This window comes from Notolepis coatsorum (assembly GCF_963971535.1).
Source record: "Notolepis coatsorum genome assembly, chromosome: 6".
Classification (NCBI taxonomy): domain Eukaryota; kingdom Metazoa; phylum Chordata; class Actinopteri; order Aulopiformes; family Paralepididae; genus Notolepis; species Notolepis coatsorum.
In genome coordinates this window covers 32,728,864-32,749,061 of record NC_140170.1, presented here as the reverse complement: position 1 = coordinate 32,749,061, position 20,198 = coordinate 32,728,864, and the positions used below count along the sequence as shown (strand labels likewise).

At 43.6% G+C, this 20,198-nt stretch overlaps 1 long non-coding RNA gene across 1 annotated transcript in view; it reads left to right on the top strand.

Moving 5' to 3' along the window:
* Positions 1–320: 320 nt before the first annotated feature.
* The window catches only part of LOC311230368, a 48,243-nt gene continuing 28,365 nt past the window's right edge, over positions 321–20,198 (top strand). Inside the window, exons 1-2 of the long non-coding RNA XR_014619793.1 lie at positions 321–381; positions 11,194–11,261. This is a non-coding gene — a long non-coding RNA (uncharacterized lncRNA). The remainder of the gene's footprint in view (positions 382–11,193; positions 11,262–20,198) is intronic.

Below are 20,198 nucleotides of genomic sequence, written 5' to 3'. Positions count from 1 at the left end.
GGGGGACCCTGATGTAAACAAGACAAACATCTTTCTCAGGTCTGCATCCCCTTAACAATTGTGTGTATTGAGCCGTACTGTATTGTACTGTACCCATTCTGCAATCTGTTAATAAAGTTTTCAATCAATCAATCAATCAATCAAACGCTCACTTAAAACAGCGCACCTCCCAGCTGCTTCTATAGAAAGTAGGCTCGTGGCTGCCACAGGCTTACCCCTTGAGAGGATCCCCCGGCGCTGCAGCTGGACCCTGCCCCTTCCTGCAGTGAGTGTGGTCCTGCTGCTGCTGCTAGCGCTGCTGCTGCTGCTCCTCTGTGCTGCTCGTGTCTCTGGTGGGACCGACCTCTGAGCCCCGTCCTCCTGCTGATGGAGGCTCGGCAGGTAGTGACTGACATGTGTTTTCTAGCTGCATGGAGAGCGTGTTGGAGGGGAGTTCTCCGTGATGTTATCTGTGTTGTTAGCAGCGTCCACAGCTGCTGCGTATCGTCGTGGTGGTTGATGTTGGCTAGTTAGCAACATTAGCTCTCTCTCTCTCTCGTCTGGTTTATTTGTTGTCGCTCTTGCTCCACGTTCATTCCAATAGTTATTTTCGTTACTGTTAGTAGTTTTCCTTCTGTATCTGGAGCTGATTGATTGATTGATTGAAAAGTTTATTAACAGATTGCAGAATGGGTACAGTACAGTACAGCTCAATACATACAATTGTTAAGGGGATGCAGACCAGAGAAAGACTTTCGACTTGTTTACATCAGGGTCCCCCATTTTCAATTCATCATAACATATATGACATACATGACATACAGATAGACAGTACTGCTACATCTATACATTTATGACATATCAGATTTGCAAATACAGTACTGTTTGTGATACAAAAGTGTCCAGAAAAGGAGTGTATATACATTTGGCATAGAAACTGTACATTGGAGGAGGTTGGTTGGGTGGGGTGGGGTTGGGTGGGTTGGGTGAGGGCTGTACATTGGAGGGGGGGGGGGGGGGGGGGGTTGGGAAGGGGACACACACACATTTTACACTGTACATTGGAATATTGACAAAGCCTTACTTGATCATTTACTGTACAACTAGGTTAGGACATTTGTAGGGGCCAGTTTCGAATTGCAGTCTCACGTAGGTGTTTTTTGAGAGTGTTTTTGAAGGTGGGTAGTGATTCACATTCCTTTACAGCTTTAGGCAGGGCGTTCCACATTGATGTGGCATAATTGCGAAACGTGTTTAGTCCCTTGTTTGATCCGAATCTGGGTTTTACATGATTTGTGGAGCTCCCTCTGGTGTTGTGATCGTGGTATTCACTGACCTTTGGGAAGTATTTTGACATGTACATGGGTACCTTGGTCGCGTAGTGTATCTTGTAGACCAGGCCCATTGCAAGTTGCTGTACTCTGTCGTCTACTCTAAGCCATCCTAGGTTGTCAAAGTGGGCAGGGGTGAGGTGGGTTCTAGGAGTCAGGTCAAGTAGTAGTCTGACTAGCTTGTTTTGAGATGTTTGTAATTTGTTTTTTAGTGCCTTTGAGGTGCTTTGGTACCATGAGGTGCAAGCATAGTCGTAGTACCCTTGAATGAGTGCTCCTGCTAGAGTCTTCAGGGTATTCTTGTTTACCAGAGCGGAGATCCGGTACAAGAATCGCGTTCGTTGGTTGACTTTTTTTATTACATTGGATGCCATTTTGTCACAGGAAAGATTAGCCTCTAGGATGGAACCCAGGTAGGTAATTTCATCTTTCCTTGTGATAATATTGTCACCCACTGTAACCGAGAAGCCGTCGGTCTTGCTGAGTTTGTTATTTGAACCGAAGAGAATGGACTCTGTTTTGCCCATGTGTAATGATAGTTTGTTGTCGGCGAGCCATATGCAGATTTTGCCTAGTTCCGAGCTGAGGGCTTTTTCAACCTGTAACTTGTTCTTGTCAGAGACCAGCAGGGCTGAGTCGTCCGCAAACAGGAACAAGTTGCAGTCACAAGCTGACGACATGTCATTTGCATAAATTAGGAATAGTAGCGGTCCTAGTATGCTTCCTTGTGGAACACCACAGCTCACTGTGAGGGGGGGGGATAGTGTACCGTTTACTTCCACCATCTGTTCCCTCCCCTCCAGGTAGGATTGTATCCAGCTCACTGATAAACTATCAAAACCAATTGCTTTTAGCTTGTCAATCAGAATGGTGTGATTGACAGTGTCGAAGGCCTTTTGTAGGTCCAGCATGACCATGCCGCAGTATTTGCCCGCGTCCACCTCTTGTTTGATGTGGTCGTTCAAGTAGAGAAGGCATGTGTCAGTGGAGTGGGATGTTCTGAAGCCAGATTGGAATTCGTAGATTAGATTTTTTTCCGCGAGGTACTTTTCGATCTGTTCGTATACTATTTTTTCCAGCTAGTATCTTCTTAGCTGGTACCTCTGTATCTGGAGCTAGTGTTACTGTGTTATCTTAGCTGGTACCTCTGTATCTGGAGCTAGTGTTACTGTGTTATCTTAGCTGGTACCTCTGTATCTGGCGCTAGTGTTACTGTGTTATCTTAGCTGGTACCTCTGTATCTGGAGCTAGTGTTACTGTGTTATCTTAGCTGGTACCTCTGTATCTGGAGCTAGTGTTACTGTGTTATCTTAGCTGGTACCTCTGTATCTGGAGCTAGTGTTACTGTGTTATCTTAGCTGGTACCTCTGTATCTGGAGCTAGTGTTACTGTGTTATCTTAGCTGGTACCTCTGTATCTGGAGCTAGTGTTACTGTGTTATCTTAGCTGGTACCTCTGTATCTGGAGCTAGTGTTACTGTGTTATCTTAGCTGGTACCTCTGTATCTGGAGCTAGTGTTACTGTGTTATCTTAGCTGGTACCTCTGTATCTGGAGCTAGTGTTACTGTGTTATCTTAGCTGGTACCTCTGTATCTGGAGCTAGTGTTACTGTGTTATCTTAGCTGGTACCTCTGTATCTGGAGCTAGTGTTACTGTGTTATCTTAGCTGGTACCTCTGTATCTGGAGCTAGTGTTACTGTGTTATCTTAGCTGGTACCTCTGTATCTGGAGCTAGTGTTACTGTGTTATCTTAGCTGGTGCCTCTGTATCTGGAGCTAGTGTTACTGTGTTATCTTAGCTGGTACCTCTGTATCTGGAGCTAGTGTTACTGTGTTATCTTAGCTGGTACCTCTGTATCTGGGGCTAGTGTTACTGTGTTATCTTAGCTGGTACCTCTGTATCTGGAGCTAGTGTTATTGTGTTATCTTAGCTGTCGTCTGTTCACATCCTATTGTAACCGAGAGATTTGAACTCGTGATCTTGCCACAGGATTTTCTAAATAAGAGTATTTGATATGAACCGATCTGTTTACGTTGCATTGATCCTATTGGATCATTGATAATTAGATTGATGTATTCATCTGGATCCTTGTATCGTCCGATCCCTAGTAGCCACTCTGCCGGACTAGGTAGGGAGGGGTTTTAGTTTGTGTGTGGTGTGATAATTAACAATGTTGACATTTAATTTAGAATTTAGACTTTAGTTTTACAACTGAAATAACATTTTTGTTATTACAGAGGGAGTAAAGTACAGGAAAAAAGGTACCGATATTGATTCCCAGGTACTGGTACCGGTATCGGTTCAAATGTGAATGGTCCCCAACCCTAGTTGTAGGTGAAGAGGTATTCAGTGTGGTTCTGACACTGGGTCTGTAGTAAACAGATGAGCATCACGTTCTGTTCAAGTAATGTAACGTGACATGAGTAATAACGTTATTATTTGAAATTATGTAATCTTATTGAGCTCAATAGGGCACAATAAATTACTTTGCTCTTTCGATGTCATACATCACTCTCCCAGCAGCTTCCTGTGGGGGGCAGGTGTGGAAGTAAGTAGGCTGATTATGGTGATTTGTGCGTTGCCCTCCCTGCCACAGGTGATTTTATTTTTTGCATACATTTTTAACAAAATAATGATGTAGGATAAATATAATTATAAAAGAAAATCCTGCCTCTGAATATCATAGTCCAATCAGCAGCAGTATCTAATTTAGTTCTAGAATGAATCTCTGAATCACTGTCTGACACTCCATGGGGCGACTCCCCTCTGGATGCTGATCGCCCCTCAGTCCTCTCCTACATTCATGTGTTGGCATTTTATTTTTCAAACACCACAACCTCCAATGCATTTCTATGGCTTGTTTTAGTGCAAGCCCTTACGTGCTTTCATCATACGTAACGTAACGTAAGTCATACTAGGCTGAGCGTGTGGCATTCATTTGACATCACGTCCGTAATCACGCCAACCAGGAAATAACTAACGCTAATAGTTGTTGACTTGTCGTCGTCGTCGGAAATTGATAACAATCACCAGATACATTCAGTGCTGGATCTAACTTAAATCTAAATGGATTTATAGAGACACATTTATGGAAAGTTCAGCCCCAGACCACAAAGCTTCTGGAAGGGTTAGCGTGACACGCGGCGCAGCAATGTTCTACTGGCAGCAAAAAAAAGTGAGTCTCCGCCTCTGCGTTAGGATATTATGATATGAAAATGTAATTGTAGTGCGGTCAGACCCGGTTACAGGTTGTCTTTTCCCTTTATTTTCTTCTGAGTGCTTTGTTTAGATTAGATTAGATTCACTTTATTGTCATTACACAGTACAAGACAGTGCAACGAAATTGTGTACGTCCAACCAGGATGTGACGATCAACAATCAGTTGCAATAAAACACATGTAAATAAATCTGTGAAGTAAAGTAAGATAAGATAAGATATTCCTTTATTGATCCCCTTGGGGAAATTCAGGCATCATAGCAGCATGGGGGAAGGGGGGGCGGGGGGTACAGGTAGTAAAAACAACACAAGCAGTGTAAACAATAGGTCAATATAATTTACTATCTAACTAACTGAAATATATATTCACAGTGTCACATAAGGTGCAGTATGCATAAAGTGTTATAATTTACTATCTAACTAACTGAAATATACATTATTCACAGTATCACAGTATCCACATAAGGTGCAGTTTGCCTAAGGTAGTGTTATTGTCCTCCTTGGGTTCCTATTAGTCCTAGGTCAATGTATTGCAGCAGTCGCTGCCCCCTGTTGTGGAGCCTGGAGGCCGCTAGTCGCTGCCCCCTGTTGTGGAGCCTGGAGGCCACTAGTCGCTGCCCACTGTTGTGGAGCCTGATGGCAGCTGGTATGAAGGACTGTCCAAGGCGGTTAGTTGAGTGTCGGGGGGGGTATGAGTCTGTGGCTGAACGTGCTTCTCATCTTGACTAGCTCGTCGTAGAGGGGGTGGTAGGGGTTCTCCATGATGGCAGCCAGCTTCCTTCTCATCCCCCTCTCTGCCATCACCTCTAGTCTAGGTAGCTCGACTCCCACCACGGAGCTAGCCTTCCTCACCAGCTTGTTGAGCTTGTTGGTGTCCCTTGAGTTGATGTAGCCTCCCCAGCATGCCACAGCATAGAAGAGGACGCTGGCCACTACAGACTGGTAAAATGACTGCAGCAGTCTATTGCACACGTTGAAGGACCTGAGTCTCCTCAGGAAGAACAGCCTGCTCTGTCCCTTCCTGTAGAGGACCTCTGTGTTATCCGACCAGTCCAGTTTATTGTTCAGGTGTACCCCAAGGAACTTATGAGTCCACCACCTCCTCCCCTCGGATGGTGATGGGAATCGGGGGGGGGGGGGGGCTCTTCTTGCCAAGTACCATCGCACATAGACAATGTGCGATGGTGAGGATAAAATAAATATTAATTTTAAATAAAATAAAATAAATCTACATAAACTATGGGCTATATACACGGGTATGCAGTGAGGTGCAGTGGGCTAAGTAAGTAGTGGTTTGATTCAGTAGTCTGACAGCTGAGGGGAAGAAACTATTCCTGGTCCTGTTGGTTCTGGCTGGGAGGCTGCGGTAGCGTGCCCCAGAGTGAGTACCCCGCAGGCGGGTAGCGTGCCCCAGAGTGAGTACCCTGCAGGCGGGTGAACAGTCCATGGTTGGGGTGAGAAGCGTCTCTGTCTCTGATGATGTTCCGTGCTCTCCGTAAGAACCGCTTCTCGTAGACTGATGAGATGGGGGGGGGAGGGGAGTGGGGTCTTGTGACGTGAATGCATAGGGGAATAGGAGCGAGTGTTTTAATGCAACTGATCTCCATTTTGACGCAAATACACCAGAATCGTCATTTAGAAATGAGATCGCATAGATGTATGAATTGAGATCGCGTTTTTATCGTGCAGCCCTATTTGCAATTGAATATTTCAAAATGCTTTACTAGTATCCTCAGGTCACATGGGTAGTTGCCTCTTTGACACCACCGGCACCTACTGAATAGCCAGAATAGGAGATGAGCCATGAAGTTTATTTATGTCTATAAATTAGGGTTGGACAGTATATATGGTATAAACGGTATGAATTTGCGCTATGGTATGGATTTTGACTATACCTTCATACCTTGTGACCGGTAGACTAGAGCAGCTAGTCACAGCAGTAGCAATGACGTTAACGTTACTTGACGATTCACTCGACGTTTGCAGTGGTCGTTGCATATTGTTTAATTGTACTGAGTTTTTCTCCACTTGCTCATGGACCTTGCCATATTTCTTCTTTATTTCAGATCCCCATTAGTCACTGTCTCAGCAGTGACTATTCTTCCTGGGGTCTAGATACAAACATATAAAAATCAAACAAGAATAATCAATAAAACAACATAAAAACAAATATCAATAAAACACCAATAAAATATACAAACAAATATAGAACATTAAACAAATCAAAACCAGACATACAAACAAATGTAGAACAATAACAAATATACAAACATATAGAAACAAATCAAATATCAGGCGGCTGGGTGGCGTAGCGGAGATTGCGTTCGTCACCAATGCAAGAGACTCCGGTCTCGACTCCCCGAGTCGGCATTGCCTGCGGCTTGGGCCAGTCGTCATACTATCTCAATTGGCAGAGGTAGCGGGTGGAAAGTCGATGGGTGGCGATTGGACGTTGTGGACAGCGACTCCTACAGGTCTGTTGGGTGACGCCTGTACAGCAGAGACAGGAAGTATCGGGGGCAGCGTGAGCCTCCCACGCGTTACTCCTCGCCACTGAGTTCGAGCTGTTGCGGTGAAAAGATGCGACAGGCTGCCTCCTCGTGTACTGGAGGGGACACGTGATGCAAGGCTTCTATCCTCACTACAGCCGACCATTGGGAGGCATAGTCTAGCAACGTTCAAGACAGGGGAGGGGAGAATTGGCAATACGAAATTGGGATGGGAGAAAAATAGAAAATAAGGAGAAAAAGTGGATAAAAAAAAATCAAATATCAATAAAACAACAAACGGAGACAACTCAGAGAAAACTAAAAACGTGCTCAAAAACAGCACGACATTCCATACACTAATACTCTAATACTCCTCATAACCACTAGACAAAGACATTCCAAATCAATACATAACCCAACACAAGAACCCATTCATTAGACACAGATTAGACCCAACCAAAATCAATCTCTTTCTGCATTACAGCCCTTCTTAGTCTCCTCTTGAATCCCACCTTACTGGTAATTGAAACCAAAATACTGTGGAAGTCTATTCCAGTAGGACATTGCCCCGTACAATACAGTTTTCTTTAAGGCTTCAGTTCTGGGTCTCAGCTAGAGATGTTCCGATACCATTTTTCTTTCCCGATCCGATTCCGATACCTAAGCTTTGGGTATCGGCCGATACAGAGTACTGATCCGATACCAGTGCATACATTTAAAAATAAAAATTATATTATATAAACTTTATTTTAAATTTTTTTTACAGCTACAGAGATACTGTTTCAGGCCATGTTTAGACGGAAACGCTCGCGGGTGAATCCGGCAAAATATTTTTTCGGATGTGCCTTTTGTTCATACGGCAACAGCGTTTTTGCAGGGAGAATCCGCAAAAAAGTGAAACCACCTTCCTGGGTGGAAATCCTAGAAACGATACACCTTCGCGCTATCATCTGAACAGTCAAACCGCATAAAACTATGACGAAAGGGTTCTCAAGGCTCTCGTCGCGTACTGCTTATGTCACCCACGGAATTGTTGTTGGTGTTGGGACATTGGTTCCGCACGGACGTTATACGTTTTTGCACTTGCTATCCAGTCGGCTCCGGTTCAGTTAGCTAGTAGTAACGTCTATGTTGTGATTTTCGATGCAAAATAAATATTCAACATTCTCTTTTGAGACTCCGCCTCAAACTGTTATCATATGGCACTAAAAGCTAAACATTGTCACCGGTATGGCTGTCCGCAACATGTCATTAATTGCGTGCATGTGTGCGAGAGGTCGATCAGTGACGACACTTAAGTTAGCCAGTTAACGTGAGCTAGATGGAAAGACAATGTAACGTTACTGGTGAAAAAGTGATTTACCTTGGAATACTCCTTTGCCAACTTGCTGTACTTTGCTTGCAGGTCTGCATCCATTATTTCTGGATTATGAATAGCCCCAACTTTAGACAAGGTAACGTTAAAGATAAAACTAGCTTTTCAGCTAGCTCTTCAGCTAATTCTAACACCAGCAAGCGAACACATCAGAGCTCCCCGTCACACCGCTCTGTCGGGACGATGGCATTTAAGAAAGTATCTGCTGTTAAAATGACAAACGGCATTGACACTTTAATTCATGGTGGATTAAAAACATGTTTGTTTTATAATGCTCACTCTCAGCAGGAGGATACCGCACGTGTTGTTGATAAATTACGTCATATGGTATCGGAGCATAGATTTGACACGTACTCACCGATACCAGCATTTTAGGCTGTATTGGAGGCATTTCCGATACTGGTATCGGTATCGGAACAACTCTAGTCTCGGCAGGGTGAACCGACCCCTCAAGGCTTGTCTAGTGCCTTAGCCACCAGCTGCGAAAAGAGGCACACAGGTTTATGTAAAGTATAAATATTTCTCATAAACAAAATAAGACTACACACTAGTCTCTCATTGACTCTCATCCATGACGTGAATTTTTTCAACACTGTTTCTAATTGAGCTATGCAATGCAAGTCTTGCAGCTCTATTTTGAGTAAGCTGTATTATAGTTTTGGCATTTCAATTTGGCTAAGGAGGCTGAGAGGAGACTTGCTTTAGCGCAGCAACGGGCTAACGTTAGCCACTAAGCTAACTTGACCCCGCGGCACCAGTTCCATTAGTGAGGAAAGGGGGGGGGGTTATATTGACGAGGCTTGACAACAGAGGTTCAAAGATAACTTCACATTTATTGGCTATTCGTTTCTTTATATCGCTTTATCCATCGGGCATCCCGTTTCCAACTGTGTTGACAATTTCATTTCAACCTTTATTTAAAATCGTAAGCATCTGAGGTTTCCCTCATTTACAGAAACGACGATTGTACAGTACATAATAAAAACAATATTCACAGAAATTTAAACACCAGAGTAAAACAAATAAAAAACGTTTAAAAATCATTTTTAAATATCAACTAAAACAGTTACAGGTAGTCACACAATGGTCTGAAATCATACATTTAAACATTCCAAGGGAAGGGAGAACCTCCAATTTTAGCGTGAGTTGAAGGACATTCCATGAGTTAGAGGCATCAAAGGAAAAGGCTGACTTCCCTAGCTCAGAACAAATCTGAGGAACCCTAAGAACCATCCAGTCATTCGATCGAGTTGAATAGGTTCCAATATTCCAATTTAACAGTGAGGAGATATAAACAGGTTGTTTACCAATAAGGGCTTTAAAAATAAATAAATACCAGTGTTTGTTGCGCCTTTCTGCAAGAGAAGGCCAACCCACCCTATCATGACATGACATCCTGGGACCTGGTGTGACATCATCAACTACTCTCTGGTAAACAAGAATACCCTGAAGACTCTGGCAGGAGCACTCATTCAAGGGTACTATGACTATGCTTGCACCTCATGGTACCAAAGCACCTCAAAGGCGCTAAAAATAAGATTACAAACATCACAAAACAAACTGGTCAGACTTCTACTTGACCTTACCCCTAGAACCCACCTCACCCCTGCCCACTTTGACAACCTAGGATGGCTTAGAGTAGACGACAGAGTACAGCAACTTGCAATGGGCCTGGTCTACAAGATACACTATACGACTAAGGTACCCATGTACATGTCAAAATACTTCCCAAAGGTCAGTGAATACAACGACCACAACACCAGAGGAAGCTCAACAAATCATGTTAAACCCAGATTCGGCTCAAACAAGGGACTAAACACGTTTCGCAATTATGCCACATCAATGTGGAACGCCCTACCCAAAGCAGTAAAGGAATGTGAATCCCTACCCACATTCAAAACCGCTCTTAAAGAGCACCTACGGGAGGCTGCAATTCGAAACTGGCCACCGTAAATGTCCAAACCCCCCCACCCCCTCCTAATAGACGGTCTCCTCCCCACCGTATGTATATATTCTCTCCCCGCTGTATGTATATTTCTCTCCCACCCCCCCACCCCCTCCAAATGTACAGTCTCCACCCACCGTATGTATATTTCTCTCCCACCCACCCACCCCCTCCTAATGTACAGTCCCCTCCCCATCATATGTATATACTCTGTCAGGATCTATGGGTAACAGTACTGTATATTTGCATATCGTATATGTCACAAATGTAACTACTAAATACCTGTATGTCATGTATGTCCCTATGCCATAAATGCCATAAATGTCATGTATGTTGTGTATGTCATAAATGTCACTATGAATTGAAAATGGGGGACCCTGATGTAAACAAGACCAAAGTATTTCTCTGGTCTGCATCCCCTTAACAATTGTGTGTATTGAGCCGTACTGTATTGTACCCATTCTGCAATCTGTTAAATAAAGTTTTCATTCATTCATTCATTCATTCATTCATTCATTCATTCATTCAGTCTATGCTTCAAATTATACTGTGATATAAATGTTAGACCATACTGTCCAGCCCTACTATAAATGCTGTGGATTTATAATAAGTGTATGGATGATAAGTGGATGCCCACTGTACTTGAGTAGGGTGAGTAACCTACATGCCATTACTGCTTTTTATCTATTGACTCATTATAGCTATTTTATTATCTTGAAATAATATAACGGCAAACGAGTGCTATTTGCAGATTTGAGCTCTGTGTTTGATACTGTTCGCCCTCACCTACTTGTCCAGAAGCTTATGAGGATAAACCCCTCAATAATCAAATGGTTCTATTCTCTTCTTACCAACAGGACACAACAAGTCGAGGTGAATGACACACTCTCTGAGGTCAAATTCTGCAGCACCGGGGTGCCTCAAGGTGCGGTGAGCTCCCCTCTCCTATTTACACTGTACACCAACGAGTGTAGCAGCAGGCAGCCTAACAATCATGTCCTGACATTTTCAGACGACACGCTTATTCTGAGACTATTGAAGGCTGGCGACTGCCCCTCTACTTACTTTAAAGAGATCGACTCCTTTCAGGTCTGGTGTGTTTGGTGTGAGCACAGCGATCATGACCACATTTTATAAAGCTGTCCTAGAAACGTCTATACTTTCCGTAGCCGCATTTCTGGCAGACGCTCTCTGATTGGCCACTGTTGCCCAATCGCGTGACGAGCTGTGTCTTTGCCCATTTCCGCGTCGAACAGCCTGCAAACTACCTGGCGTTCTATCGCCATGCTCTAAGACAAACTCTAACCTTAACCAACTTCGAAAGAGTGCCTAAGCTTAACCGTCGAAATAACTTGCCGTCACGCTCTAAGACAAACTCTAACCTTAACCAACTTCGAAAGAGTGCCTAAGCTTAACCGTCGAAATAACTTGCCGTCACGCTCTAAGACAAACTCTAACCTTAACCAACTTCGAAAGAGTGCCTAAGCTTAACCAGTGTAGAAACAGGCGTCGGCCAATCAGAGAGTGTCTTGCCAGAAATGCGGCTACGGAAAGTATAGACGTGTCCTAGAAAGCCTGGTGAGATATGGGATGGCAGCGTGGTTTGGAGCGCTCACAATACAGTGTAAGTCGAAGCTTGAAAGGCTAGTGAACGCAGCGATGGAGGTGACCGGAAACACCAAGTATCCGTCACTCTAAAATCTATCTTGGAGAAAGTAGTGGTCAGCCAGGCACAGAGAATCCTTATCTCGAATATGAAGTTCTTCCCTCAGGGAGACGGTTCAGAGCAAGTAGATATAAGAGCAACCGCTACAAGCTCTCCTTCTTCCTACATCCATCGCTCTCCTAAATAACACTAGAGGTCTATTCCTTTGAGGTGCCACCTAACAGTGGGCTGTCACCTCTTTCTTTCTTGTCCAAGTCTTAATCTGTTGTAATTTAATTAGGGCAGGGTGCAATATGAAGCTTTTTGAAATGAGTTGACCTACTTATGTATGGTTAGACCATAATACAATAATACCTAATTCATGCGTGAGTACTTTTTCTCCCTTTCTCTCTCTCTCTCTCTCTCTCTCTCTCTCTCTCTCTCTCTCTCTCTCTCTCTCTCTCTCTCTCTCTCTCTCTCTGTGTGGTAAACGTTACAGTAACATTCATGTTTTTTTTAGGAGCAGCAGTACTGTTAGAGCAGCAGTACTGTTAGTGCTTGCATTCTTTCATTTATTTGCATTCATCTAAAAAATGTTTGGACCCTATGGTGTTCTTGTTCTGTTCTTGACTTATTGTTATGTTGTCTTCTTGACTTGTTTAAAGAAGACCTGTACGGCCCATGGGGACATTAACGTGTGTTGTCGGGCCCTATAAATAAATTTGATTTGATTTGATTTGCTGGCCATTCATCAAGCGAGACATTGCTGATTGTTTATTTATTTTATAAGACTATGACTACCAACTGCCTAGCCAGCCGTGTATCAATCTTGGATGTAATGATAACATTACCACATTGGCTGTTTCGATGGCTCATTGATTTAAATACTGTAGCTAGCAAGCCAAGTTACTTACCGTTCTTTGTGCAGCTTCAAATGTCGAACGAAGTTGGAAGTTGTTGCGTCTCCGTCTGTGATTTTTGACCCGCACGTTTTGCATACTGCAGATTTTTAGTTGACCACCACGTAGTTTTTATTATTTTATTTTATCCACTTTTTCTCCTCTTTTTCTATTTTTCTCCCATCCCAATTTCGCTGTGCCAATTCTCCCCTCCCCTGTCTTGAACGTTGCTCGCATATGCCCCCCACAGGCCGCTCATAGGGAGGATAGAAGCCTTGCATCACATGTCCCCTCCGATACATGTGGAGGCAGCCTGTCACATCTTTTCACCTGCCAGCGCGGACTCTCATTGGCGAGGTGTAACGTGTGGGAGGCTCACTCTACCCCCGCCATTTCCTGTCTCTGCTGTGCAGGCGTCCCCCAACCGACCTGTAGGAGTCGCTGTCCACAACGTCCAGATTACCACCCATCGACTTCCACCCGCCAACTCTGCCAATAGGGAGGTGTAGTCTGACGTCACTGGTTGTTCCACCCATATAGGGATTCATCATTGGGAAAATGGATTATCGGCTATTGTAACAATTCTGCCGCATGAACAGTGGCAAGCTTTCCATTTTTGCACAAAATGAGTTCCCTTCTACTACTAACATTATTGTTTAAGCATTTTTCGTTGAAATAAAGGTAGTTATAAGGTTTTTAATTTGTTGTAAAAAAAGAACTACACTTACCAGCAGCCTGTTGTTCACTAGGCAGCCTGTTCAGTGCTGTCGCCTGATCCACGTCACGGCCAGCTGATACCACGCTACCTAGCTAGCTAATGTTAACGTTACCTCGCTAAACGTACTAGACGTTAGCAATGTCTACTGTCGTTAACCATTTTAAATCGGGGCATGTAGAGTTGTTTCGGGACAGAGTAAAATGTACAGGTCCTCTTCTCAGACCTGTGCACTGCATGCATCATAGCTAGCTACACGTCACGTCCGGCTGATACCACGGTAGCTAACTAACGTTACAAACTCAAAAACCTTATAACTACTACTGTTGTGTCCATAAGTTCCCTGGCAGAATACTTTGTCTGTGAGGACAAAAGTAAATAAGAACGATATGTATAACGCTGTATAGCATATTCTCTAAAAAGTATACAAAGAGGAGATAACCATTTTAAATCAGGGCATGTAGAGCCCGCCGTAAAAACAATAACGTTAAAAACTATACACAATATGTACAACGAAACAATGATTTACATTAGTATTTACAGTGATTTAATATGCAGTGAATACAAATAATGATAACGTGGTTGTTGCTTTTAGAAATGGTGTTTGGCTTCATCTGATAAATGGATATGATCACCAGAGAGATACTAGCCACAGATTCAGGGTCAGTTATTTTCCCATTGTACGAATTGTTAAGCTTATCGAATGCAGTGTTAATTTTGGCAGCTATTTTCATTTTAGTTTTAGGTTTAGTCAGTTTTAGTCAACTAAATGTCTGAGCATTTTAGTCTTAGTCAGTTTTTGTCTCAATTTTGTCTTTTTTGTTTTCGTCTAGATTTAGTCGACGAAAACGGATGACATTTTTGTCTTTTTAGTCAATGGAAAAAAACGTGTCAGAAATAGTCAACATGGAACATATTCTGATTTAAATTGCGTATTTATTTTTTAACCTAGGGGAATCTGAGTCGGCGGCACAAGTAATACACAGGAAGGGTGCACTCACTGTCGATCTGTGAATGGAGAAATAACTTAATAAGACATTATCTCTTGCCTTGCTCACCTGGCAGCGATTTATTTTAATGCTAAATATTAAATAACAGTAACAGCAGCCAGTAACAGTGTCAACAACAGTAACTAAAAGGATACTGTCTGTGTTGTAAACAAACACACAGTAGTACAGTAGTAGTTGAACTTGAGTAGATAATAGTAGTGTGTATAGTACACACAGTGGCAATCTGATTGCAATCTGCTTGCATAAACATATAAAATGATAAATCACATTTTGAGGTTGGTGTGTAAAGTGTCACATGGTGATGGAAGAGGTCTGGTTAGGGGTTAGATTTAGAGGTGGTCTAGGTTTGTTTAGGGGTTAGAGTTAGAGATGGTCTAGAGGTCTGGTTATGGCCTCTATTAACCAGACCTAGACCACCTCTGACTCTAACCCCTAACCAGACCTAGACCACCTCTCTGACTCTAACCCCTAACCAGACCTAGACCACCTCTCTGACTCTAACCCCTAACCAGACCTAGACTGTCCACCTCTCTAACTCTAACCCCTAACCAGACCTAGACCACCTCTCTGACTCTAAGCCCTAACCAGACCTAGACCACCTCTCTGACTCTAACCCCTAACCAGACCTAGACCACCTCTCTGACTCTAACCCCTAACCAGACCTAGACTGTCCACATCTCTAACTCTAACCCCTAACCAGACCTAGACCACCTCTGACTCTAACCCCTAACCAGACCTAGACCACCTCTCTGACTCTAACCCCTAACCAGACCTAGACCACCTCTGACTCTAACCCCTAACCAGACCTAGACCACCTCTCTGACTCTAACCCCTAACCAGACCTAGACTGTCCACCTCTCTAACTCTAACCCCTAACCAGACCTAGACCACCTCTCTGACTCTAACCCCTAACCAGACCTAGACCACCTCTCTGACTCTAACCAGACCCCAGGAGTATATGTTCAGCCTTATTATCTTCTGGAAATAACAAGCACTGATTGCAATGAAGAGACCCTTTTTGGACCATATGTCTAAACCTAAGGTTACTTTGCGTGCCATGGACAAGCTGTGCCTGCATTTATCTTGTTGTTCCACAATCCACATACACTTTGTCCACCAGGTTGGATACTTTAGTCTTGTTTGGCACTCTGAACCTTTTATCAAATGTTCGCAACATCATTATGAAATCCTCATCTTCCACTGTGCGTGCAGGGAGTGCTGAACCTTTAGAGCTGGTCTAGGTCTGGTTAGGGGTTAGAATTAGAGGTGGTCTAGGTCTGGTTATGGCCCCTATTAACCAGACCTAGACCACCTAGACTCTAACCCCTAAGTTAGGTTTGGTGATGGTCATTGGTCAGTGCTGGGCTGCTGCTGGCAGCGGTTTATTCTATAACAACAGGATACTGTAAACTAAACACAGTAGTACTAGTAGTACACACTGATTGCAATCTGCTTGCATAAAACATTATATAAAATCACATTCTGAGGTCAGTGAAGTGCCACATGGAAGAGGTTTGGTTAGTGGTTAGTGTTAGAGGTGGTCTAGGTCTGGTTAGGGGTTAGTGTTAGAGGTGGTCTAGGTTTGGTTAGTGGTTAGTGTTAGAGGTGGTCTAGGTCTGGTTAGGGGTTAGTGTTAGAGGTGGTCTAGGTCTGGTTAGGGGTTAGTGTTAGAGGTGGTCTAGGTCTGGTTAGGGGTTAGAGTTAGAGGTGGTCTAGGTCTGGTTAGGGGTTAGTGTTAGAGGTGGTCTAGGTCTGGTTAGGGTAACTTAGGGGTTAGAGTTAGAGGTGGTCTAGGTCTGGTTAGGGGTTAGAGTTAGAGGTGGTCTAGGTCTGGTTATGGCTAGGGATGCCCCGATCACGTTTTTTGCCACCGATACCGATCACCGATCATCTTGAGCCATATCGGCCGATACCAATCCGATATCGATATTTTTTGATTAATTTTTTTTTATTAATAAAATATATATATTATATAATTATACTTGTAGTTGTATTATCTGCGAGACATTGCCACCACGCAACAAGTCAAAATGCTCGCTATCTCCACTGTCTGTGTGTATACTCTGCTTTGATCAAATCACATTCAGTATGCCCTCAGCAGGCTCTGCAGATTTACCCTAGGCTCTGCAGATATACCCTACTCCCTCAGCTATCCCCGTTTGTGACTGCGATGCAAGCCGGGGCTCGAATACGCATCGAATGAGTGTTATAAGACATTGATATCAGGAGCTATCTGTAGCTACTGCTAGCCGGCTATATATAACGTTAAGACAAAGTGAGCTAACAGAGGTATCATACACTAGTACTAGACTATTGCTGGAGCATTTGTTGATATCAGGAGCTATCAGTAGCTAGCCGGCTAGATACCGTTCGGTTAGACAATGCCTCATCATGTATTAAACTAAAAGTGAATAGTTGACTGGGTCATTTTATAACGGTAGCTAACGTTAGCTCATGGAGGTCCCGTCCCACTAGACTAGACTAGACCCGTGTTTACATGCATGCGGGAGGGGCTGGAGGAGGAGGAGCAGACGCCGCAGCTCTGTGTGCAGCTCCCGGTGTCTGAGACAGAACTCAGCGAGTGAGATCGGGTTTGACGATCGGCGAAAATAAAGCATTATCACCAATCACCGATCGCACATTTATACTGATTATTGGCCGATAACGATCGGTGGCCGATCGATCGGGGCATCCCTAGTTATGGCCCCTATTAACCAGACCTAGACCACCTCTGACTCTAACCCCCAACCAGACCTAGACTAACTCTAACCCCTAACCAGACCTAGACCACCTCTGACTCTAACCCCTAACCAGACCTAGACCACCTCTGACTCTAACCCCCAACCAGACCTAGACCACCTCTAACTCTAACCCCTAACCAGACCTAGACCACCTCTAACTCTAACCCCTAAGTTAGGGTTGTGACTTAGAGGGGGTCTAGGTCCGGATAGGGGTTAAGAGTTGGTCTAGCCCTTTACATCCATCTATCTAAATAATAATAAATTATAATGAATGCTACAATAACAACCTAAATTAAAATGTTAAGTTTGTGTCAGTGAAACTTTCAGTCTGTCTGTGAAACTGAACTGAAAACGTAATGAACATATTTTGACCAGTCAATGGATGAAAGCAATCTGAACCTTACTGTCCTGTCCTCCTCCTCCCAAATGTCTCAAACACGAAACACCGTCTTTGATATATGGAAAAGAAAATGTCAGCATTACCAGTAACTGGAAAGTGGTAACCATTACCGCATTCACAATTGTTCATCTTGAGAAAAGTACTTTTTTCCAATATGTCTCTTGCTCTGTTGCGGCGGCCATTTGAGAGGTAACCAGTTACACTGAAGACACGTTCTGCAAAGGCTTGGGATGCTGGCAACGTCAGGAGATCCAAGGCCAGAGGTTTCAGATGTGGAAACACCATAGGACTCTGAGAAATCCAGAACTCGATAGCAGATTCCTCAACGTCTGTGTTAGCACGAGCAGCCTGGTGGTTGGACAGCCCTTCTTTGTAGTTCAGAATCTCCTGTCTAATGTTAGTGGTCTTGGGCGTCTTTGGCCTTGCTGGACGACTGGCACTGAAAAACTTGAACCTAGGCCGCTTTGCCAAGGGTGTCTCTGCTGAAGCCACGTTTTCCAGTTCCTCATCATCGGTCACCTGCTCCACTCGCACTTCCACTCTTCGGGACATGCTGTGAGCAATGTAGTCTTCTGCCTTCCGTAGAAGATCCTGCATTCCCTCGTCTTCATTCTCAATAAGGGTCTCAGCTGATACATGGGGGTCAACAACATGCTGCTGCAGCAAGAGGAGAGAACTTGACGGCTGTGACGTCAAGGAAAACGCTGAAACGATTGTGCATGTTGAAAAGCATCTTCTGTGCCAGTGAAGCTGCCTCTCTGTAGTTTCTAGCATGAGCTACATTGAATTCAGACAGATGACTTCTGAGATCCAAAAGAGCAGCACAACGAGGGAAAGGGATTGGGTGTCACTTTGCAGCATCTTTGTGTGCTCAGCAACTGATTGACCAGGTGCCTTGTTTTGTCCAGCAGTCTTTGGATTGAGGCTTCCTTGTTCAGCAGCATGTTCACTACAAGCTGGAGGGTGTGCACAACGCATGGATGGGAATCGAAAACCGGTTCCCGTTGGGAACCGGTTCCTAATTGGCCGATGCCTGGAACCGTGTGGCTCCCGTGACTTTCGATTCCCTTATCGCTGCCTACAGTTGCGCAATAATGTTAGCCGTTAGCATGTAGCCATGGCAGACTCTATTTGATTCCTTAATGGCTCGAAATTGCCTGGGTTTTGGTAATATGCTCCCGAAATGCTCCTGCTGTTTGGCTACTTCTATGTGCAGTGAAAACGACTTGAATGCTTTAGAACCTAGTCATTGATTTAGATCAGGCTGAGCTAAAATTAGCCGCGGAGCTAACGTGAGCTAACGCTATTTAATCAAGCTCACAAAGAGAGATAAACAGCTGACAGCGGATAGTACAGGTACAAATACAATAAAACAGCAGGTGGGGGCTGTTGTGTAAACCTTGTACTCTTTAGTTCACATATAATGAGAGACGGAATGTTTGTTTACAAGACTGTAAGCCAGGAAGTACAGTGGTGCAACATACAAATGTGTCCGTGTAGCAACACAAGCCAATACCTTATAGGACAGGGGCCCGGGGAGCTCTCTCTCTCTCTCTGTGTGTGTGTGTGTGTGTGTGTGTGTGTGAGAGAGAGAGTGTGTGAGTGAGAGACAGAAGTCAGAGGAATAACAACCTGTTATTCAATAGATTAAATTAGTTTAAGAATAAAAAAATAAATACATTTTAAGAGAATCTCAAATACATTATTTTATTTAAGTGTAGGCTATAGTTAATGTTTTATTTTTTACAGTTTTTGTATTTTTCTGACATGGGGGCTCAACAATAAATGACAATCAGAAATGTCAAGTTGCATGTTATTCTAACCAGCTTAGACCCCTACGCTCTGCATCTTCTGGCCGCCTCAGACCTACTCCTATCCAAGCTCCCGGAGGGTCATCAAAGAGAAGTCGCCTATTCTCAGTCCTTGCCCCACAATGGTGGAATGAACTACCCACCCCAGTTAGGACAGCCGAATCACGTCCAATCTTTCGCCGTCGACTAAAGACGCACTTCTTCAACCATTATCTGAATAAAAAAATATATATCTAACCCTAACTAACCGTACTGTCATGCACTTGTCCTAATAAACTAACCTACACTTTAGCACTCAACACTTTGATGAACATTGTTGCTCAGCTGATAGAGTTGTGCCCTTCCTGATGGCTTGTCGTACAGAACTTGTAAGTCGCTTTGGATAAAAGCGTCAGCTAAATGACTAAATGTAGTTCTGTTGCATTTTCAATTTATTTATTTAAATTATAAATTGATCAGGTATCGATAAGGGAATCGATAAAGAATCGAATCGATAAGCAGAATCGATAATGGAATCGTATCGATAAAATCCTATCAATTCCCATCCCTACGCATGGGCTCCTCTCCATTGCTCCATAGGCAGAGTCGTCCCTACATGATGGAGATAAGAAAAAATACAAATGCATAGTTTAATCCATTTA